Source organism: Tympanuchus pallidicinctus, unplaced genomic scaffold, assembly GCF_026119805.1.
Source record: "Tympanuchus pallidicinctus isolate F22 unplaced genomic scaffold, pur_lepc_1.0 scaffold5, whole genome shotgun sequence".
In the NCBI taxonomy this organism is placed as follows: Eukaryota; Metazoa; Chordata; class Aves; order Galliformes; family Phasianidae; genus Tympanuchus; species Tympanuchus pallidicinctus.
The window spans coordinates 37,900,250-37,925,127 of record NW_026294769.1 but is presented as its reverse complement, the minus strand read 5'-3'; the positions used below and the strand labels follow the sequence as shown (position 1 = coordinate 37,925,127).

The 24,878-nt window shown below is 36.9% G+C and overlaps 1 long non-coding RNA gene across 1 annotated transcript; it reads left to right on the top strand.

Moving 5' to 3' along the window:
• Positions 1-47: 47 nt before the first annotated feature.
• LOC128090722 (uncharacterized) lies at positions 48-21,667 on the top strand. The gene is made up of 3 exons (XR_008211073.1): positions 48-73; positions 334-426; positions 19,286-21,667. It is a non-coding gene; the product is annotated as an uncharacterized LOC128090722 (long non-coding RNA).
• Positions 21,668-24,878: the final 3,211 nt, after the last annotated feature.

Sequence of the window (24,878 nt, the reverse complement as noted above, 5' to 3'; positions counted from 1 at the left end):
AAGGATTGGTGGTGGTGGTGGTGGTGTAAGAGTGTCTTGTTAGAGATCTCTGCTAACCTGAGACTTTTGGAAGGTAAGTAGTTTCTTTTCTGTGTCTGTGATTATTGCATCTGAGCAAATCCTCACTTACTGCAGTCTGGTACCTTGCTGTTCTGCTGTTATTTCTGTGCTTACCACTGCATTACAGTGCTTTTGTTCTCTTTATGCCTATTGTATTGTCTATGGAAGTAAAAGGAGGCATTTGGAGAGTCTTATGTTTAATTTTATTTCTATGCTATGTTAAATATATTTGTAAATTAATTTTCTTTCTGCTTTATCTCTATTTTTCTATAGAATCTTAATGCATATAGTTGTGCCACTTCTGTCTGTCTTCACGTTCAAAATCTTGACTGATTGGAGACTACAGCAGAGGTCACAAATACTAGGGTAAATAGGTGGTCTTGTGTGTGAGAAAAATCAAAGTCTGTGTAATCTATGGAAACATTACTGTTTGAATTTGATTGTTATTCCACAGCAGAAAAGTTGTATTGACTGTGTTGGTTTTTTTTGAATGCTACACTGATGAGCAGTGCTGCTGTCATCGTGGAGTTCTTGTAGTTGTAAAAGACCACTAAGATCATCTACTTCATCCCCTCGCTACCATATCCGCTAAACCATGTGTGTATGTTGCAGATTAGAGCTGTTTGCTATCTGCTAGTAAGGTACTTCTTTCTACATTACCTATTTGTCAATCCAGCCAGTTATTTTTCAGGTTTTTCTTTACTAATCCCTGTGATTTGATGTCCATGGATGACTTAAAAAAATCTTCTGTGTAATACAGTGGAGAGTGGAAGATAACTTTATTTTACCTTCCTTATTTCTGTCTTTAAGTTCAAGTTCTTAATTTTTTTATTTTTTTTTTTTTATTTTTTTTTTTTTTATTTATTTTTTTTTTTAAGCTGATTGGGTTGCTATTAGCCTAGGGAAAGAGGAGCTAACTGTAACAGTCAGTACTGGAGAGTTGACCATGAAGACATGAAGAAAAGGTTATAGAGCTTCAGATTACTTATGTCTCATGTTAAAGGTGGTTTACAGTCGAGGGAATGTTGTGTAAACTCATTGGCATGAGCTAGTTTTTTTTTCCTGTAGGACTGTTGATTGATATCTGGGGTGGCAAATATCTCTTGGATTAGTCCACTGAATTACGCATATTATTCTCTGCTCTGTTACATGGTTAAAGGTAAACTCAAAGAGGTTGAAATAAGAAAAAGGAAAAACAAGAAACAATCCAGAGACTTTAATTTGAACCTTTGTTGGTGACTTCTATAAACTTAGAAACTCTGTACTTTTGTTCTTGTGCAGATATGTCCAGGCCACAGCATGTGTGTCAATAGCTCAGCATGTATACTGAGAATCTTCCTTTAGTTGGAAGTGAAGATAAACGGGCAAGGTTAAGAATGATCCAATAAGCTTTGTAAGTTAAGACTTTAAGGACTTGTCAGTATAATCTAATAACCAGATCAGGTCCTCAGGAAGTCATTAAAACCTGTAGGCCAAATCTATCTCTTGGTCAATGAAGTATGTCCCCATTATTGCTATTGGAGTTATGCATGCTGACAACTGTAGTGCCAGCTCGTCGTTAGAAATGCTAACATATTGTCATGCTCTGAGAAAACGCTAATTTGCAACCATTATCTGTGCATGCAGAATATTTCTAGCTGTGCTTTCTTATGAATACTTCAAGTAGTTTATGATGTCCTGGTTGAGGGCTAAGGAAAAATCAGGGATATCTTTCTTTAAGCAGTTACTTCTTTGTGAAACTGTGGTATTGCTATGTGCTGACCTAGACAAGTAGCAGACAAGTAATTTAACAAACTATCGCACTTTGCAGATCTTGTATCTCTTCCATTCAATTAGTTTGTGTCTGAACTTCAGAGTGTATCCCTTCCTCCTGCTGCCCAAAATCATAAGATCCCTCCCACTGGTAACTGAGTCAGTCATGAGGAACATTTGTGATCTGAAGTGGGAAGAAAAAAGCCACATGAGGCACTCCTGCAAAGAGAAGTCAGTGCAGAAGATAGCTCAGCAGAGGAGCTAGGGTGCAGCTTCTGAAACAATAAAGCATATTCATTTTCTGCCTTTGAGACTTACTATGAAGTATACATTATGGTATTAGCAACACAAGGAAGAGAATGAATATAAAATTTTGAAGTGTAAATATTTTTTAATCCCATCTTAGAAGGAAGACAGTTTGGGTTAATAGATCTGTTATGTGCAAAGGAATAAGCTTGCCAGAATACTAAGTGAAATGAAGATCAGTCTATCCTTCTAAAGAGCATTCAGTGATGGCAAGTTCACAGCTTCCATGAGTAACTTGCTCAGTGCAATCTATTCACATAGGTGTGTTTTGTTTGTTTGTTTGTTTTTGCTATGATTTTAAATACATTAGCTATTTGCTGTGAACAAAATTTGCTGTAAACAATATTTTCTCCTGAGATCTTCCATGTCTGCATACTGTATGTATGCATAGACTTCAAAACCTAAGTTGTGCATGAGTAAATGAGGCTTATGTCAAACTTTAGGTCATCGTGGTCTAGATCAGGGTTGGCAGGCTTCTACGCACTCAAAAACTGGAGAAGAGTAGAATTAACTAAGGAATGTGATTGATTTCTTTTGCAATGTATTAACAAAGAAGAAATCAACCTGTGTCCATCAGGTCCTCTTGGAGAGTTGTAATATTGAAACATGGGCAATAGAATAGAATAACAGTAGTAGCTGAGTAAAGAGGGAAAAATAATCCAGAAGTAATGCCTGTGTATAGTTCACTTGTACTCTTATTTGTCTGCTTGTTTTGGCATTCTAAAATTCACTGAACTTTAAGGTGTTTTTCTCCAGTTTTGCTCTTAATGTTCTGTGTACGTGTGAATGAGAACATTCTGCTTCATCTGCAAACTCTTAGCAATGGTTTTAAATTCATGTACTTTGATAGGTTCTTAAGAACTTAATGGCTTAAACTAAATAGTGTACTACTTGTTCTATTAAAGATTAGTTCCATAAATTCCTTAATGGCTTTGTTTTAACATGAGAATTTAAAATACATTTAAGCAGGGTGTTAGAAGAAAAATAATCCATTTGCAGGACCAAAAGTAAGGTATGAAACTACAGTAAATATAATTAGAAATTCATCTGTTGAAATATGAACAGTACTTAAAGATATGAGTGCTCTTCTGACTTCCAAAACTCAAAGACAGTTACCTATTTTATTGCCTTTCCTTATTACAGCAACTAAACTGTGTAATTACTTTTGACCAAGATGAAACTTAAATAAAAATACAACAGAACCGTGTCAGTTGAAATTTCAACTGAATAAACCACAGAGTTTGGCTTGTGTAAAAAAAAAAAAAAAAAAAAAAAAAAAAAAAAAAGTACTGTACTTCATCAGGGTTTACTGGAGGAAACTATGAAGAATATAATGAATCAATCAGGCTCACACTGGATTATGACTGCTCCTGGCTGGGATTGCTTTGGTTGTTGAATGCGAGAATGAATTTTGGTCCCATGAAGCTTAGCTGTCTAAGGTGTCAGAACTTGTTCCTTAACTTTAGGTAACATGACTATTACTCCATTAGTATGGTGTTTCATTCCACGACTGTAACATCTTTACTGAAAAGCAACTGTGGAGAGAATGTCTTTGCCATTGTCTCTTCTGCTTCAAGCCCTCAGCTTGGTGAAATTGATCTTTGTCTAAGTAATAGGATGCACACTCTAACAGTCAGGTACATCAATCCTTATAATGGGGGAACAAAGAGTTAATTGTAATCTGTTGTAACAGTTTAGTGCTCTGATAGCTAGCTTTTGAAAATCTGGAGACCTCCCTCTCCACTGTACATCTATTTGCTATGAGATATCAGAATGCCTCATTAAACATATGCTTAGCTGTTCTGTGTACTAAAGTATTTGTGACACTTCTGGTGATCTCTTTCATGTGGTTTGGAATTTAACAGTAAAGGCTCTAATAATGGTTTTTCCTTTAGAGCCTTTTTTTCTTTTTTTCTTTTATACCAAACAGTGATAAAAATAATTAAAACAGTAGTCATGGTGATGAGAGCTACTTATTCACAGGCTTAAAACACTACTTGGTCATTGTTAAATAGGGTTTTCCACAGAGACAGACTATAAAGAGCTGCTTATTGTCTCATGACTCATAACTATTAAAACCACTAAGCCAAGGTTATATTTTAGCATACTTTCAAGTGATACTTTTTAATATGTCAAGGTTTATTCACAAATCCAATTTACTCTCTGGCCATTTAACACATGTACCCAGCTTTTACTTCTGTACTCTTATAACTGTCTGATGACAGAAACAATCTATTGAGTAACTTTACTATGATTTAGATGGGGGAAGTGAAGGAGGCTGTCTGTTCTTGCTTGGTAACATGACTAACAGAGCTAATCTCAAAATGTGTTACCGTTCTTTTCATTCCCTCTCACTCTTGAAAAAATCCGAAAGTCTGGGACTCAAAATCCCAATGCAAAAATCCTATTAATTCCAATATCTATCCTATTCCAATCCTATTGAATCCAATACTGATTTTCATCAGCTTGAGTATTTTTTCCTTTCAAATAAATATTTCTGAAGGCATTTTTTTTAATAAAGTGTTCTAAGTTGTACTGGTTAAGGACGGATTTACTTCCTCTAAAGGAGAGGTAACTTGGTGGCCACTGCTTAGGTGTGTTTGTTACATAGTCCTGATCCACATCAGTCTTTCCTTTATAGGATAAACATGCTGTCTTTAGAGGTATCTGTTACCTACCCTGAAGCCTGAAATACATAGAGCCATGCATTCCCTTTCAACTATGAAATTACGGAAGCTATGCCGAAGAAAGCTGGGGCTCAACATCTGCCTTGCTTTGAAGCCTGTGTCTTATTGGATCAAGACAAGATAAATGCATATTTGCAAAGCACTATTATTAAAAACAAAGCAAAATGATGCACAAGTACTTAAGAAAACTTAGGTAATTTCCCCTATCATTTTTAACTTAAAATATGTTTCTTTTCTCTTATTTTCTTGTTTTCTTTGTGTCTGTAACCCCCCCATAGCAAATGGTAGATGTAAAACCAATGCACTTTTTTCGTCTCCCAAGCTTAAAGTGTACAGACTTCATAAGATACCACCCTGTATTGCTTTTGCCTTGCCAGGCAGAGAAAGTGAAAATAAAACAAATAGTGGCAGCAGTATCTGTCTTTAAAATACAAGTATACAAAAAATGCCAGCCCTATAATGCTGCTGGGGGCAAGATGATGTGATTAACTGCTCAGAGGAGGCTCTGAGGTAGAGCAAATCATGCACATCATTTTGCAGAGCACACAGCTGTGTTTCCGAGACCTTTACTGTGCAACTGTGTTCCTCCTTTTCTGGCAATATTTTAGTACAGATTCTGTAGCCTCATATTCAGCCACTGGCAGAACCGGTCAGTTATCTGTTGGGGCCTTATTTAGAACACAGATTAATTAATTATAGACCAGAACAACAACAAAAATCTACTTTGTTGCCTAATTTTAGATATTGCTTGACTTCTGATTTTTACATTCACAATGCTGCCTGTTATGGAGAGAACTGATTGGGTTGCTATTACTGAGGTTTCCCCATGAATTTTTGGAAAGTGCTCTGGCTCTTATCTGTGTAGAGACTGAATTTTTGTTCTTCATTTAATGTCTATTTTCTGTGCGATGTGTCTCCGAATAAGCTAAATTACATTTCGTGAAGGAGACTCTGGAAACACAGAGAGAAAGAGTATGAGGTGAGGTTCCTTTTAAGTGAGAGCCTCAAAGCCTTTTCAGGCTTTTACTGTTATGCCAATGGAAACTGTTTTGCTGCCAGACACTGTCCCCACTACTTGAAATGGAGGAGGCAAAGTAGAGGCTCTGAGTTCTTGTTGTAGTTATATGCAGGCAGAAAGATGCTCTGTCTACTACAGTTGAGTGTGACTACTGCCTTTTGTGTTCAGCGCCCTGTAGGTGGTTCAGAGGCTCTCTTATGAGAGAGATTTGTTATAAGTGAATTGATACAAGTATCTCTGGAAGGCCACTTCCTAGTTCCAGAGCCTCAACTGTTGCACAGTAATCAATATCCAATAGTTTTACCAGTTTCCACAAATAGATAACCTCAGTCAATCTGTAAGCCTGAACAAAATGTATCTGCAAAGGAATATCATCTTGTTTAAATGGAAGCCTGTTGTAGAGAGAAATACTCTGCTAATAATAAATAATTGTAGAGAGGCTTTGAATCTAATGAACTTTGAATTTTTTTCAAGTCTTTCTTTTTTCCTTGGAGCTGTATACAGCCAGACGCTCTCTTCATTGTGCACCCCTCCAAAACATAAAGTAGAATTTTCTTCCTGTGCTCCAGATACTTATGTCTCTGAATGTTTATATCATTTTTGTACCTGTCTGCTTCCCTCACAAGGTAGCAAGTGTCCTTATTTGTCCCTAGGCAAAGCTGAAGTCTCGGGAAAAGCAAAAGTAAAGGTAGTAACTGGAGGAAGAAAGACTCATAATGAAAACTAGAGCAAGATCTATGTCACACCCCAGGACACTAAAACTAAACAGGTGTGGCATGGCCCCAGCATGTGCAGTCCTCAGATTAGGGATCAAAATGTTGTGTGGCTAAGAACTGTAGTATCTGGAGAACTTGTAATTTAAATAAACATTCTGTGACTGGGCCTGAAGATGAATAAAATCTTCCTTCTGCAGAAAACTTGATTGATGTGAAACTTAGGGATTTGGGCAGAGTAGCAAATATCACTTACTGCATGTTATGATGAAGCCACTTTGTGTGTGTGATTTTTCTTTTTCTTTCTTTTTTTTTTTTTCCTTTGCTTGATGTAGTCAAGTTATCAGCTTAGGAGAGATTGCTAAGCCCTTCATGCCTTTCCTATTGCTTCCCCCTTGTCCAAATGTTCAAATGAAATATTTCTAACCTTTCAGTCTGTGAACTACCAACATCTGGCATTTGGTGAAGAAAATTTTTTGTTCCAGAGGCAAAGCCTGTCATCTGTTCTGGGCCCTGGCTAGATCTTGCCTTGGGGCTGCTGCTTGGCCTTCATCTCCTATAGCCACAATGTGCTTATCGCTGTGTTCAGCCTGCTAAAAGCATTGCTGGAATAAGGAGCATTCTCAGCAAGCATATGCTGTTCAAATCAGGAGGCATGAAGAATTTGCTTATGTACTTCTAAGCCAAGACACTGGCTATCTGTGGACAGAATCTTCCCCCCATGTTTTTTTCCTCCCTACTTTTATCAGGAAACCCAAACTCAGAGATGCTGAGAACAATCCAGGGATTTATTCTTTGGAAAAATCAATTTTAGCAGGGTTGCCACCCATTAGATCAAACTGTCCCATATATTGAATAGCACTTGCATTCCCAGGTGCTGAAAACTAGACAAAACCGGATTTTTTTTTTTGTATATCTTTAGGTAGACTGTAATTTATATAGTATGCCGAAATCATGTATGCCTTTGTTCCCACCATTTGTGCACACAGAGCAGCTTATGTGTTTGACTAAAATGTCGAAGCTGCCAGCTGGAATAACCCAGTCTGGCAGTACTTGTGGCTTCAGTGTTCTATGACAGGACTTATATCTAATTTTTTATTTCCTCTTTTGTAGCCTATTTGAAGACAATAAATGTAATAAAAAGCACTTACTCAGTTTGGCTGCAGAACACTTATTTATATGAAATTGGGCAATCTTCAGGACAGAGGGGAGAGGTTTGCTACTAATTATGAAAGCAGAAATACTATTAAGGAGCCAGCATATTAGATTTGAAGTGTTGTTCCTTTCTCAGAGGGCCTGCCTCAGTGTATCAGGAAATAAATGTCAACTTGAACACACAAAATCAAGATTCTGACAAACCTGTGTGTTCTTATTTCTACTGAGAGCACCTTCTGCAGTTTGAGGAAGGAGACTGTCCAAGCATTTTCTGCTGTAATCATAGTGGCACTAAATCAGAGGGAGCTTTCCAAAACAGCATTTGGAAAAAGCTTTTTTTTCTTTCTTTCTTTTTTTTTTTTTTTTTTTTTTTTTCTTCTATTGAGAAACTTGAAGTAACATCTTCAACTCGATCTGGATAGCACCAGGCAACTAGAGATTCTGGAATGGATAGCTCACTGCTAACAAGCAGAGAATGAATTTAAATCTGTTCTGAGGACTTGTCAGTGCCAGGCAGTATAAAGAGGGAAAAAAGCCAGTATTTATGAAAATGGTTGCATAATTAACTTCTGACATGCAGCAGAACTAAGCATCCAGTCCTTTCTGCCTCACTGTGAATGCTGTGATATGCTGGAACTTTTAAAAATTCTCTTTTGTTTTTACTTTCCTTCACTTGTCTTTCATCTATGATCTTTACCTGCTTGCTCTCAATCCTTTCTTCACTGGACTGTTCCTTTTCAGCATCTTATTGCATAGAAACAAACAAAGAAACAAAAAAAACCCCTAAGCTTCAAATTCTGACAAGGAAAAAAGTACCCAAAATCACAGTGTGTTTTTCTGTATTTTTATCTGTGTTTTGCCTGTTTCATCTTTCTTGCAAATATTGATGAGCCACTTACTTCAGTCACTGGACCTGAGCTGCTTCTATGCCTGGAATAAATCCATGCCACTGGGAAACATGCAACATTAACTTTTCCATAAAGGACAACATTGTAATTATGCTAATCAAGAAGCATTTAATGATACATTGATACATTACTTATACAGTTGCAAGATAAAAACGTTTGTTAAGCTTCCTTCCTTGACAAAGATGCCTCAGTGAGCAGCCTGAAAATAGTACAGCAGGCAGTGAAGGAAGGCTGCATGTGCACTAAAGAGCCAGATGGTTAAATGCAGGAAGCAGAAGGTGCTGTAGAAAGTTGGTCTGGTGGCTTTTTTTTAATGCCTGAAGTATTTGTTTGCATGGTTGTTCCCCAAATGTGAAGGGAGCTGTTGATTGGAAGGCAACGCAGCTAGTAGAGGAGCTCAGGGCCTAACTATGGTGGGGATGTAGTGCACTGAGCTGCACAAAACTGGCAGGCAGCAGTACTGACTTCAGGTCCTGTTCTCTGATGCGTGTATGACTGTTCTCAGTCTCACTTAAACATCTGCTGTATGAAATCTGGACCAAAAGTCCATGGAGGCAGGAAGTCCATGGAAGAGTTTGACTGTGATGCTAAGACCCACTGGAATGGAAGTGTTGCCTTCACTCTCAGTTCTGAGCGCCTTCTCATCTTCCTTTTCCAATTGTTATGTTAGCACTTTTTTTCCCCACGTGGTAAGAGGTTTTCTGTTCACAAATATCACATTTTCATGCAAGTTCTAAAACTTTGCTTTAGTCCGTTCCAAGAGATGCTACATAGCATCTTCTCTACTCCACCCCCATAGCATCACCATAAGAAGTTTCTTCTCATGTTCCTTGGCTGATAATTCCAAGCAGTAAAATACACTTGCTCCTTCTGAAACTACATCAGAAGCAAAAAAATAACCCAGGGACCAGGCAGGTGTTTGTTCTACAAAGCAGTAAAACTACTGACAAGTTTTTCACAATACCAGGCAAAGCATTGTTAGGAATATCAGTAGTCATATATAGGAGAAAGGTTGACTCCCTCAGCTGGCAATGATGGTCTTTAGCTAAGGAACACTTTCCTAATGAAGCAATCTTTGTCCAAATATTTTCTTTTCTTCTAATCCTTAGATGAGCACAGGGTCTACCCCTTCCAATTACATGGGAAGCATGGGTAAATTGTTTGCGCTTGTACTTCTTTGGCCAGCCATAATCCTTCATGAGATGCTCAATCACCATTTTAGTCTATAACATAACAGTTACCTTACAGAAGGGTTTAGAGATCTGTCTGATAATTGGTGAAAGAATATCAATGTAAATACAATAGTTGTAATATATACTTACATAGTTGATAGTTGTAAAATATAGTTGTTCATTTCTGTTGTTCATTTCTGTTGCTTTTTAGCAAAGTTTTCAAAGAACCTCAGCTCAGTTTTTTTTATCCTGATAGAGTCTGAATTGAAGTTTTATAGAGAAGACCTTCACTGTGTACCTTATAACAGGAGAAACCAATGCATTGCATGTATGTGTTTTCATGTTGAGTTGGCTGGCTGCATACATAGTGAGCATCAGTGCTTTGTGCTCTGATACTACGGAATGTGATCTACTACACTTTATTTTTTGCACATTGTACTTGTGGCTTTACATAGATGTCCTCAAGAGCCTGTCCTACAGAACAACAGGTTAAATGATAGCTGATGAATTAATGTTTTTTTAAGTGAATGAAGGCAGAAAGGTACTTGGGTTGAGGTCTGGAAAGAAAAAATGGAAAATATTAACTTTGGGTGAAATTGGAGAACTACTTTTATAATAATTCAGCTCTTGGAAGAGGGCAATTAAGCTAAGGCAGAGGATGCCAAGAATTTTATTCATTTCAATGTTGTACCATTTTTCCTTAGAGTTGGGTTGCCCAGTTCTCAAGAAGTCTTCAAAGAAAATTGTTAATGTATCCACTGTGATATCAGTGGTATCACACAGAAGTAGATGAATATATCTTTCTTTTTTTCTTCACTTTTTTTTGTCAGATCCACTATGAAAATACATCTATTCCATAAGAATTATCAGCTATGACACATTTACTATGTTTGAATTTGCCAGATGGAGAATGAGAACACCAGCAAATAATCATTGTCTGATTTCCTCAGTGCATCAATAAATTACAGCTCCTTTGAGAGAGTGCCAAAGGTGAAGAAACAAAAAACCTGTGGTTTAGTTTATTTTCATGAAAAAATAATAATAATAAAAAAAGACTAATTTCTGTGGCTTCAGTGAGGCACAGGTGACAAGATGAAAATAACCTCCCAGTATATCAGCAGCTGGACAAGTACACAATTATTTTTATTTATCAACTAAAACAGAGACTCCAGCATAATCTAATAACAATGCTAAGGCCAACACAGACTTCTAGTGGAATCTGATAACTAATCAGCATGTACTTGAGAAGCATGAAGCCATTAGCAGCTGAAAAAATATATTAATTGCATTGGATAAAGTCCTTATAAGAAACAGCAACAACAAAAATAGAGCTTTTGGAGTTTTGTCCTAACATACTGCGATAATTCAAAGCTTTTTGACATGCTTAATCTCTATCTATTCTTTCTTCTTGGGCTTCTATTCTTACTCTTGATAGGCTTTAAAAGTAATTGCCAGGAAGAATTTATACAATCATCAGGCAAGGGAAATAAGGAAGTGATCTTTAATACTTGTGGGACTGCTGGCTAGTTGTGAAGGGTTATCCTGTCTTGTGGTTTTGATGGAATAATGCTATAAAGTACAGCAAGCCAGGTTCTGAGATGTGAAACCACGATGATGGATTAATCTTTACTTATACTACAGTTATATGTCATTTGAGATGGAACTGTTAATGCTGTGATTTCCCTGGAGATGAATCACTTGGCTGTATTCTTTTCATTTGCTACAAAAGAGATTCCTTTACTGAAGGAATAAGGACCAAGACAATTTGATAAATGGGCTATAAGAATGCTTTTAAGTTTAAATGGCACATATTTGGATAGCACCTCTTGTGCACCAGGAGCTTTGCCAAACAGCAAAAGACAGATGGAAGTAAATGTTCTTAAAGTTCTGTTATTTCATTCAAAAGAAACAGAATGTCTCTTTACTACCTTTTGCTTTTATAATTTTGTGATGGTGATCATTCCTAAAGGGGAGAAAAAAAAAAATCTTAAAAAATGCTCCAATGGACAAACAAACAAAAACCAAACCAAACTAAACAACAACAAAAAAGCAACAACCAAACAGGAAGGGTCAACGTCATTCCACCTCTCTAAAAATGAGGAAATTGGCTCAGGAGAGATTCCTTGTGTCTAAAACTTATCTTCCCTCCTTGTTAACAATGTTCAGTTTCTGATTCTGTAGTGAGTTTCCACAGGGAAATAATTTGAATTCTAGCCTTTGCCTGCATCGTTTATTTTTCTGATGTCTTTTTCCTGACTTGAGTATCATACTAGAAAATCTTCAGAGCAATAACCAACACTGCACATGTGGTAAAGTCCTAAAATTGCAAGATCCCTTGGAGTTGCAGCAAGGGAGTAATGTTGACCTAAAGTGCTTGGAAATGCACGTAAATGCAGTAAGTTTTACTAATGTCAAAAGCTGAACAATATACAATATATATCAAATTCTTAAAATCTGCCATGCAGTGCCTTGAATCACACTTGTTTTGCTTGCTGTTTAGTCTCTTCTAGCTGTAGAACACTGTAAGCCAGGTCCTACCTCAATCTTGCAGACTTACTGTACATACTGTGGGCTCATCACATGTAGTGGAAATGCTAAGTCATGGCTTGAACCAATGATTGAGCAGCAAATGGAAAGCAGGGCCAACCCAGGGAAGCTCAGGTGCATGCAATGCACCTGAGTGACCAGAGAGGGTGGAGCCAGGATTCACCCTCTTCCCAGACCTCATTTAAGGGTTGGCAGTGGTGAGGAATTTTGCTGGAGAGCCTGCCTGCCTGAGGTCTTCTAAGGGTAAGCAGATTCTTTTCTTTGTTTCTGTGTCTACAGCTGCTGCATTTGAGCAAATCCTCACTTGCTGCAGCCTAGGACTTTGCTACTATGCAATCATTACTATATTTTCCATTGCATTATAGCATGACATTGTAATCTCTAGCACTCTGATATTACAGTTTTCTAGTGCCATATATATATGCTTCACAAAGTTATAAAAACTCAAATTTATAGCAAGCCATTATGGCTGAAATGCCCTTACCTGCTTCATAAAAAATTATTATATTGCACTAAAGGGAAAGAAAGTGACTGTGAAAAAAAAACTGTCACTGTAAAGTTATCAGGTGCCTTTTTGTGCAGCACTCTGCACTGGTAAAGTTAAAGCATTTGAAGTTGGTGAGGCAGTTGAAATGAAAGTGAAAAATGGGAGCATCAAAGCTAGAACATGCTGCCTACAGATTTTTATTCTCCAATCCATAAGAAGTTAGTGACTCAATTATTTCATAAAGCAAGTTTTTCTTGAGAGAGCATAGCAAAGTGCAGCGAGGTTTAGTTAATCCTCCACAGAACAGTTTTGCTACTTCAAACAAGGGGTATACAGAGAAGTATATTTCCAGCTGTCCCTTACTGAAAGGAGCAAATGTGAGAGAGAAACCTTCAGCCTCCACCTAGGAATTGCAGAACTGTAGAATCTGGAAGGGACCTCAAGAGATTGAGTCCCACCGCCCTGCTGAACAGGTATCCCAAAATAGGTTGCACAGGCAGGTATTCACACTTCATTCTGCTTAATAATGAAGTATAAGTGTAAATGTAAGAATATCTTTAGTGGTAGGATCTCTCAATTTGCAAAAATTTTCTTGTTTATCAGACAACTTCAGTTCTTAAAATTCAACTCCAATTGCTCTATTAAGATGAAAACTGACTGGTGAGTGCACGTTGTTAAGGGGCAGAAGACACACAAGATTTTGGAGAGCATTCTGCAGAGCAGTACCATTGTACAGTCATTGCTGTAATAGCAAACTTGTATTCAGTGCACTGTGCTGGCCAGTGTCAATGAATTTGTGAAGGAGAACATCAGACCTTCTTAGTGTCATTAGTAAATCTACACATTTTCAAAAGATAGGTCTTATGTTGACTAATTAGAACCTTTATAACTATGAAGGTCTTGATTTTAATTTAAAACAAGACAAAGCAAATATCTTCATAGGAAAATTGATTCAAAAATCACAGTTACACTGTTTGAAATTTTAAATCATAATTTGGAACGACAAATCAAAACTCTTCCAAAAAATTGCTTTCTTTTCCATTCAACATAAAATAAGCACTTAATGAACAAAATGCAAATCTCTATTTTAGGAACAGCAATTCTACACACCTTTTAAAATCTCTGGAAAATCTTAAGTTTTATATGGCTATTGAACCTGTGTTTGTTTTATTCATAATGAGACAAGAGATAATGAATGGAGTCCATTCTTTCTCCAGCTTTCTGACATCAATTTTCCCTGGACTGTGTGCAGTATGTTGTGTCCATTTGTGTCACCTTGCATGTGGACTGATGGAGTGTTTCTAGAGTTGCCTTCCAGTATACTATTAATCCAGGAGAACAGTCAGATGCAATGACCATCATGTCTAGTGACTTATGGTGGCATTTGTTCTCTGTGTTACTGAGGACATTTTAATATTCTGTTATTTGATTTTCTGTGGTTTTGGATTTATTTCCTGGGTATTCTTCACTCTTTTTTTATTAATGAATACTTTCGTTTACTCTCCTTGACATATATTTTCTGCAGAAGAAAATGAACAATGACACAGATTTCAATGGCTTCATGGAGTTTTGAGCAGGGTTAGTTTCAGATATAAAAAATCAAAGACTCAGAGCTTTCAAACTTTCCTCATTTATTCTTCATTCACTATGTACAGATGCTGCCCAAGTGTGTTTTCTTTGCTATAACTAAAGTGATAGAAACAAAGTTTGCTTGTCTTTGTATGAACTGTGATGTAGAAGGCTGGGTGTAGCTGGCAAAGCTGATAAGGTTGTCTAGGGAAAATCCATTTGTATGAATCAGCTGTTCACAGGCTGTACACTGGGATTGGTATTTCCAGTGTAGGAAAAGTAGATTTGGGTAGGTGAGTTTGTGCAGAAGTGCACTGTAAAGCACATCCAAGGCACAAAGCAACATGAAACTTGCCTTTTAGAAATTCACTTTACAGCTTGTCTTGTTCTAATTTTTCATACATCTGATTTTTGCCCTTTTGTGAATAAAATAACAAAGGAATCACAACACTGACTCATGCCCAAACACAATGTTGTTTTCCTACAGATTCTACTTTTTCAGTTGGCCAATGTGATCAAGCAATAAATAATTCTCTTGAACTGAGAATACTGCCAGGGGAACTTTCAGCTGCTAAATTTCAGCTGCGTTATTCTTCAGCTGGAAGCAAGTTTCTATAATTACTTGTTGGTCTCAAAAACAATATACTGGGGTAAACCATCAGGATGCAGTGTAGTGAGCTTCAGAGATGTGGATGCCATGTAGAAGATCTAGAGTTCTACAGTGTACCTCTTAGTTTAGTCATTGCTAATGCCTCTATTTTACCAGCCCGCTTACTATGGGAAAGATTTGGCAGCTGAAAATCCTAAGCCTGAGGTACAGAGTATCTCTGGCTATATCTGCTGCATCGTCGTACACACTGTGCACTTTTTCTACATTTTCCTCCATCTTAGAAGATCCATAGGCATTTGTACTCATGAAATAGTCTTGGAGAACTATCTTTGGGATTCAGTTTGCATGGGCAAGTACAGTCATATTCATATCCTTGATTTTATATCTAATTTTTGAAAAACATAAAAATTTGTTTACATTATCTGTTTTCTGTGGGCAGCATGGGATGGAAACTTAATTATCAGTCCAGCAACTTGAAGCACACAGCTGTGGTGTCGTTTGGAGCAGAGCAGGTATCACTGGGATGCTGTTGGAGTCCCTGTTAATGTCACTGGATTGTATTGGGGAATAACTTGATTTGTGCTGAGATTTCAGAAATCCCACTGCAACAATGTGCATCTTTAAGTAACTGTTTGCAAATTAATAGTAATGATAATTTTCAAGGGCAAGATTTGTTACAATTTGGCAATTGCCAAATGATAAAAAAAGACATAAAATTCTACTCCTCATACATCTGAGTGTTTTGCCAGTGATCATATTGCAAAGAAATAATTTATTCTTGATTTCTTTAGGCTAAGAAAAAAGTAAGAATTTTGCTTTCTCCCCAAGGAACAGAAACTTATCAGATAATTTACACATTCACCTAAAACTAAGGCTCACGTGGCATAGAATGGCTCAGGTTGGAAGAGACCTTAAAGACCATCCAGACCCAACTCCCACACACTAGATCAGGCTGCCAAGGGCCCCATGCAGCCTAGCCTCCAGAGATGGAGCATTCACAGCTCCACTGTTCTCAGTGTCTCACCACCATATAAGCAAAACATTTTTTCCTAATTCTTCTAAATATCCACTCTTTTGGATTAAAGCCTTTCACCTTTGTCCTATCATTATTAGACTATACAAAATGCTGGTGCCCCTTCTGCTTATGAGTTTCCTTCAACTATCAGAAGGCTGCAATGAGTTATTTCCAGAGCCTTCTCCAGTCTAAACAAGCGCAAACACATTGCATGATTAGCAGATTTCCATGGTGACCAGCAATTTCCCATTCTTTGTTCTCAGTTCTCACTTCAGAGGAAGTAAAATAATGACTTACTGTTTTGCCTAATGGCTTTTTTTTTTTTTTTTTTTTTTTTTTTTTTTTTTTTTTTTTTTTTTTAACAAGAGAAGATAAACTGCAAAATGTCAGAACTGAGTTATAATTCAGCTGGCAAAAGTATTAGCTGAACTCTGGCAAACCACTCTGGCAAACCACAGTCTTCAATCTTACTGATGTCAGTCTTTCATTCTAAATAAAGAATAAGATACCTTTTACTATACAGTACTTTATAGAAGTTCCCCTCCTACCTATTTGAAATCAGAGAAGACTGAATCCCAGAGTTACCACAAGATCAAAAAATATCCACGAGCATCAAAAGTTTTCTCACTTTTGCTGCAGAGGCTGCTGTGAAACATAGTGGCAGCAGATTTGAATTCTTCCTGTATCCCCAAAAAAGTGTTTGGAACTGTGGCATAAAATATCTAGTTCATGTTAATATTTTCATCCTACTGAAATTATAATCATGTAAATATTATTTTACAATTCTGGTTTTCTTTCTGTAAGAGGTTCTTATTTTCTCTACAGGTTCTTCTACAGGCTCTTGTTTTCTCACTGCAGTCTCTGTTAATATTTTTTTAACTTGCATATGCACTTTTAACGCACAAAGATATTCAGCAGATGGGAGCTGGAGTTCCTCCATACTGCACTAACATGTTCAGAGAACTCTTTAGAAAGCAACAGTTAAATCCAAGCAGAAATAAACAACACTATTTTTAACTTAAGAGAAGTAAATCCTGGAACAAATTGCCCGGAGTTGAAAGAATTTGCCGCTTAAGGTTTTACACAAACATCAAAGCCTTCTGAATTATATGTCATGGTGAAATTGCAACAGATTTGGAAAATTCTCCGTGTCCTGAACTTTGAGGAGCAAGTGCTCCTCTAATGAGATATACTGAGGGGGATTGTACAAGTTGTTCATTTGCCCTCTTTTTGTACATACCAAAGAGGCTACTCCCCCTGTTTTCTAGCTATAGCGAGTGTCTGGCTAACTATCTCCCAGTGGCTAATGGCCATAGATGAAAGCTGTTTTCCATGCTGAAAGGGCCTCTAGTCTGACCCCATACAGGAGGCTAAGCTGTTCTTTTATTCTTTAATGCTTAAATATTCAGCTATATAAGCAAAACAGCTTCAGCAAATCAGTGGATCTCAAATATTCTGCAGAATCATGTAACCATGTTCATAATTTATTAATCATAGATCATTGTTTAATCACTGATTCATAACTTTATGATTTAAATGCATAGATGACATTTATGTACTGTCAAGGAAAAGGGAGCTTCCATATTTTAAGTTTTCTCACTCATTATGTGTAAAGCACTTATGCTGTGCTTTTGTACTAAGTATAGGTAAGATTTGAGGAAGATTTGCTCTTGGCTTACACTGGACTGGCCAAAAAAACACAAGGAGGTGTTGCTTTAACAGCTTGAGGAAACATTTGGATTTAAGATATATAATTGTCTGTCTTGATATTTAAAACACTTTGTTTACTTCCTGTCATCTGCAAGATATTATATTTTCACTCTGTATCCATAGTATTGTTTTGAATTTCTGTGTTTGTTTTACCCTTGCTCAAAAGAAAAATGTTAACATAGCTCTCTGCATAAACTATTGCATAGTCCTAAACCCTGATGAAAATTGAAACTGATGTACCACAACTTTGAGGATTTTTAAAAGGGAACTTAGGTTATATAATTATTATTCTTCCCACAAAAACAAACAGTGTTGATAACATTTGATGAAAATTTATCACTTTCATATCAGTGGATGCAGAGAAAATAAAGTCATGGAGAGCTTCAGATTGAACATTAGCAAATACTACTTATCAGAAAAAGTAGTCAGGCACTGGAATGGGCTGCCCAGGGAGGTGGTGGAGTCACCGACCCTGGAGGTGTTCAAGGACAGTTTAGATTTTATACTGAGAGACATGGTTTGGTGGGAAACATTGGAGATAGGTGAATGTTTGGACTGGATGATCTTGAAGGTCTTTTCCAGCCTTGGTAAATTTATTACTCTGATTTTTAGTATTTCAGCATTGAAGAAGACATTACAGTTAAATAAAACAGCTGCCAATAACAATTTTGATTTTTTTTTTTTATTTGCATTATTCATCCTCAAGAATTTAAAGAAACTTTTCTGTAAACTGAAAATGAAAAAGTGAGGAGCAAATACTACTGTCCTTGGCAGAGTTTAGAAATAGGCCTGTGTGTTGAAGTGCTATTAATCTTGCAGTCTGACCAGATCAACCAATTTAAACTGCAGAAGGTAGATCACTGGCAAACAAACATTGCTAAGACTGCACAGACTGGCTACCTGTCTAATGACTTTGAAGTCAGTGCCTACTTTTACATAAATAGAGATATTAGAACTATTTGTCACCACACAGACATAGCTTTCTAGCAAGGCATATTGCTAAATAAAACCTTTCAAATTGCTTTTCAAGTAAAGCAAGTGCTTTTAAAATCTACAAAAGCTAGACAAAAAAACTTGGAATACAGGTCTGTTAATATCCATACACCAATCTTTTAACATAGAATTTCCCTCTCTGCACTTCCCTTATTATTTTCAGAAGCCTCTTATTATGGGACATTTCAATCCCATTTTGACTGTAAGTAATTTAATCCCCTGCATATTCCAGTTGCACAGAAAATGGGTGGTCGTCTTAAGTTTTTCATTAGCTCTACAGCAAAGTATTTGCAGATATTTTCTCCTACTTCTCAAGTAACTTTTCATGGAGAATTGTGAGGCTGGTAACAATGGTTCATCAGACTTTCAGAGCTCTCCTATCAGATACTCTAGTATCATATTATTTTATAGGAAACCATTTGTCATAACTGTGTTCTCCATGCATTATTTATAGTTGGATTTTACTCAAAGTAGGCGAAAAGCAAGGAAAGAGATTATTTGCTAAGCATTGTTTTATGGGCTGAAAGTTATCAATATCATTATGGAGCTGCATGGAAAAAAAAATTCTTCTTTATGTCTTCAGAGAACAACTGCTTGGCAACAATGAACAGTAAATACTGAAAATGAAATACTGGAAAACAGAAAGGAGTTTAAAAGTCCAATGCACAAACTGGTCTGTGGAAAAATAAAAATGAAGACACGTTTCTTCTCCCAGACTACTGTGCTGTGATGTGGATTTAAAGACAGGAGACTTTTTCATGAGATGTCAATACTTGAGCTTTTTTTTTTTTCCCCACACATATGATATGTCCAGAATCTGAGTAGCAGCACCTAGCAGTCATTGATGGAGTCTCCTGTTCCATACACCTACCTCCACTCTGATGGACTGGTTTGGTGTTTGAGAGATGTTGGAGATGGCTCCAGGTTGATCCAGTTTAATAGTATTCCTGCCCTTTCTTGTCCTTGTCTTGCCCCAGAGATAAAACAAAAGCCTGCAACATGCATGTCATAGTTTATATATGTATAAACAACAAATTCACATGATGATGTTTCCTCAGAACATGTTAACAATGAAAAAAACCACAAAACTTGTTACTTATAATGAAAGGGAGAATGTTGAGATACCTGAAGTGAATGAATAGCATACTTTTGTCATCAGGCCTAGGAGTCAGAATCCTAGGACAGTGACTTATTCTTAGAACATCAGTTTGTCAGATCTAATCTTCCAATTGATGAAATAAAATACTGTTTTTTAAAATCCAATTAAGTCCAAAAAATGAAAAACACTTGACAGGAAGGATCATTAGTTTATTGTACTAAATGCCAGAGCTTTAAGAACGAGGAAATACGTCTCTCGTATAATGGAGGAGCTGAACTCTATTCTGGAATTGCTCTGAGCCCTGTGGGAAGGTTGGTAGCAGGTGTATGCTGGCAGAGCAATGCTGAGTTTTTCCTTTAGCTTCAATACATTAGTAACCTAAATGTTTTATCCAGGGAGCATCATACTGATAGTTAGGCTATAGCACTCTGTGTTTGGAGTGAGAGTAGAAAAGACTGATGATCTAGATTGTCCATTAATAATGTGACTTAAAACAGACCAGTAAATCTGATTGGTTTCAGAAGAGCAGTGGGAATTAAGACTTGCAACCAACTTGGCACTGGGTGGCCTCTTTCATTAGAATGAATGCTGCTCCTCAGGGAACACCTGGTTTACTGCAATTAAGCTGTACAGGGTTTATTAGCAGCATTATTTAGTTGTGGCTTGAATTATTATGCTCTACAATAATCCTCATTAATCTATTTACGTGTCTTTCCATTCCATTTATCCTTTGGTTGTCAACCTTTATAATCACACTTTTCCTTTGTGTCAAGGATGATGTTTGAAGGGACTTGCATTAAGATAAACACTCCAGTCAGTGTACCTGGAACTTTCACATATTTTTTTAGACATTGGCTTTTGTGTGGAACAGTTAGGATAAACAGATTTTTCATTCTGACTTGCAGAAGGAGGTGGTACTGCATAGATTGAGGAAAAAAATCTCTAAATTAGAAGCAGAAGTAATTCACAAGCTGGAATTAAAGCTTCTGGTGAAAAATATCACCAATTGTAGCGCTGAAATCTATTGCATTCTTCACAGATGACGTGGATGAGATCAAAGAACTCTCATCTTAGCACTCAAAATGTAGACACAAAAGAGTATTTTCATTAATTCCACAAGAGAGCCTATCTGCCATGGCTTTAGCCTTAAAGTTATCCCTGTTTTGAGCTGGGAATTGGTCAAGATTATCTCTGGTAGATTTTGGATAGAGCAGCATGCAGCTCTTGTTCATCACTTGTGAAAATGCACAGCTGTTAGCAGTGACTATGTGGAAAAATAATTTTTTGTAGCTCAGAATTTGCTCCATCAAATGGCGTTATTGAGCTCTTTGTATCTATTGTAGTTTCTGTGGAAATAAATAGGATGTATTACTTTTGGAGCTACACACACACATATAAGTAATTTTTTTCTGCAATAAACCTTTTTTGATATTGTTTCTTAGACCTGTAATTCACGGTTAATGATTTCTGATTCACTTATAATCTTTCTGTAATGACTGCTTTGACATTTCCTTCATCAGGTTTTTTTTTTTTTTTTTTTTTCTCTTCTTCTGGGATAATGTCATCAAAACAAACAGCTTAGGCATATGGTGGCACAAAAACCGAAGACAGAATTTAAAAAATAAATACATATCTTAATGCTGATGTTCTCAAAGTACAGGTTGTCATTCTTTTTATATGATGGAAAGTATTACAAGAATTGAAGAAAAGATGTATGGGTGACAGTCATGTATGAGTTAAAGGAAGTGTTAAATTCCAAATGGAGTTTTTTCCAAAAACATTTTGTTGCCTACGGTTTTTATTGATCAGTTATTGAATCTCTTGAGGCCTAAATCCTAACTGAAAAATAAAAATCCAAACAACTTATTAAGCTCTTTGGTGTTGCTTGTGATTTTAACATCACACAACTTTTGGTAAACAAGTTTTTGTAGGAACAAAACCTGACGGTTTTGGAGCATTTCCTGCATTTGCAACAATCTGCTTCTTACAGACTACTTTTCATCTGTGCATCAAAGGTTTTTTTTTTTCCTCCCAGTCCTTTCTCCAAAGTCTGGAGGTATCAAGCCCAGGCTGGTCAGTCAAAACATCAAAAGTATTTGGATTTATACTGCTGTGTTAGTGTTAGTTTGTCTGACAGATGGTAGCTTTGTACTGAGTGGTGAGGAGGGACAGTGGACGTTCCAACAAGTCACGTGTGATCTGGGCCCTGCTTTCCTGGAAGTGAACATCTGCTTTGTAATAGGAAGTAGTGAATTAATTCCTTGTTTTGCTTAGCTTGTATGCACAGCTTCTGTTTTAGTAGAAGATTATCTTTATCTTAATCCATGAGTTCTGGAACTTTTACCGTTCTGATTCTTTCTCCAATCCCATTTGGGGAGAGTAAGCGAGCAGCTGAGAAATGCTGAACTGCTGCCAGTTGCACCACTTTATCTTAATTCTTGCATAAGCTCAAGGCTATCTGCCTTGAGTCCTGTGTAATCTTAAGCACATGTGACTTTTTTTTTTTTTGTGGTCTGATTTTGCTGGAGGGGAAACAGTGTTAAAGTCATGAACTACAGTATTTATGACAAATCTTGAATAGCTCCAGAAGTTAAAAAGAAGTTTTGCGTGAAGTCCAAAATGTTTTATCATTTTTGTTTGTTTGTTTTTTGGATGAAACATTTTCCCCATAGAATCACAATTTTCACATTTCTGGTAGAAAATCTTTGTTTCCAAGAAAGCATACTGGTTAACGACCTCTCTGCTAGATGGTATCATTATATATACATATAAAAGTATTCCCTTGCTTGCTGCTGCTGCTTTGGAGACTCCTAATCTTTTTGGTGATTAAATGATGTAAAAAATTTCACTTTCCATCATTCCTAAACTGGTATTTTAAAACTGAGGGCAATTGTTAAGAAATTACAGTTTTGATTTTGCAGTCCCATTTTTTTTCCAATTACTTCTGTAGTGGTTTTTGCCATCATTTTAGATGTTCTTTTATGCAGTTCTCCAGCTGCACTGACAAGGCTTCTAACAAGGTTAAAAGAAAGTGATTTTTCATCATTCAAAAGATCTCCAGAATTTCTCTGCCTGTCTCAGCAATCAGAAAGCTGGTCAGAAGTGATGCTGCTATTGCATACAAAGAAAAGCTTACACTTGTAAAAGGGATTCCAGAATACATACTGCTCAGATTTCCAAAGGAGGAATAAGGATTGAGAATTCCATTTTAATTATGGCTTTGTGGTCTTTTTAGTCTCCATAACACTTTTCATCCTATTGAAATAACACTTCAATTATTTACTATTTCGTTTCTCATGATGGAAAAAATACCCAGTTGTAATACATTTACAATTACATGTAATTACATTTTCTATATGCCCTGAATGCCTCAGAAAGTAGCTACTGAGTAAAGTCTTCACTCATATAAAGACCATATTCTTGAGAAGGGAGAAGCCAAAAAGAACTCCAAGAGTTTGTAGAGTCTTCTTCATTATCACCACGAACGCTTCCCTCTGCCATAGTTGCTTTCAGGTCAGAGTGAAAAACCTGAAAAAAGCTTTGCAGTATGGACCTCTAGGCTGAGCAGAACTTTGAAGCACAGGAGGAAAAAAAAAAAAAAACCACAAAAAAATCCAACTTATTTCAAAGAAGATTCGAAACTCATTTCTTAGAGAACCTAATTCCTCATGAATTATGAAGCTGGCGCATCATTGTGCAGCCAGCTTAAACACAAACCAGCACTATCAGTGAGGTTCTTCTTAGGGTCACAAAGCAGCTGCAAATAAAACAAGGACAAAATTCATCTTTCACAAAGAAGCTGGCATAAAGGGAATTATAGGTTTATAATTCATCTTATCTGCCATTTTGACGGGCCTAGTGTATTTTGCCCTTTCTTATACGTGAGCTTCGCTCTCATCCTGGAAAAATCGGATTTCTGTGATGCCTGGTCCTTTGCAAAACTTCTATAAGCAGCTAATCTGGATTATAAAGTCTCCAGTTTCTTTAGATATCTCCTACAACACTGAGTGTAGACATTCTAGCTGAAGGAGTCAGAGGGCTGGTACCAGATCTACTTGGAATAGTTTATTGGTAATGTCCCCTGCATGGAATCTACCTAATCTTCTCTCTTGAACGGCTCTCCAGCTTTCAAGAATACTCTGGACGATATTCTGCTCTGCCCTTCAGCAAAAGGATAGGGGCAGAGGTGGGAAAATGAGGTATTGGCAGTTTTTTTCTATTCATTCCTGTAGAGGAGTGAATAATATGGAGTTAATTAATGTCTTGACAGCAGAATTAATTAGTATTGACATTTAGTTACAAAAAATTAGATTCAAAATCTTGAAAACGCATCCTGAAGTAAGATCAGCCTGCAATGGAAGTGTGCAATGAACTTGCATTTTATAGGGTATCCTGCTAGAAGTAAGCTGTTACATACTTAAGTCTTACTAAAGAACTTTGCTGATGCTAGGTGGAGAAAGAGACAGTTGCTAAAGCTTGTTGAGTTGTTCCTATGCTCAAAGCAAGAATTTTCAGTTCTGCAAAATTTAATTAAAAAAAAATTATTTCAAGCTGTGTTTTGTCAACCATAAATACTCAGGATGTGCAATGAGTCCTCCTGTTTCCAGAGCTGTTGTGTCTTCACTCCAAATCTCTCTTCAGTGGGAGCATCTGAACCTCAGCTATCAGAACACAGCTGAAATTTCATGTGCATTTGTATGGGAACTATTGATCCTGGCCTGCATCTGTGGTTGACCACCTGAGGCAAGCAGTAAGTCAGCCACAACCAGAAGGGGTGAAGCCTGGCTGTACCTCTCTAAGACCCCGTTTAAGGGCTGACTGCCACTGAGGAAGGATCTCTCTGGAGATCCTTGTGGAGTTTACCACAAGCCTACAACATTGGTGAGCATTTCCATTTATTTTTATTATCTTTCCACAGTTATAATCTTACTAAGCCTAACATCTGTATACTTATTGATCTTACATCTTACCAAGCCTAACCTCTGTGTACTTATTGATTGCACATTTGGTGAGCCAGGCAGGCTTAATAGACTAAAATAGATATAATGCCTTTTCTTTGGAAAATCTATAAATGGGT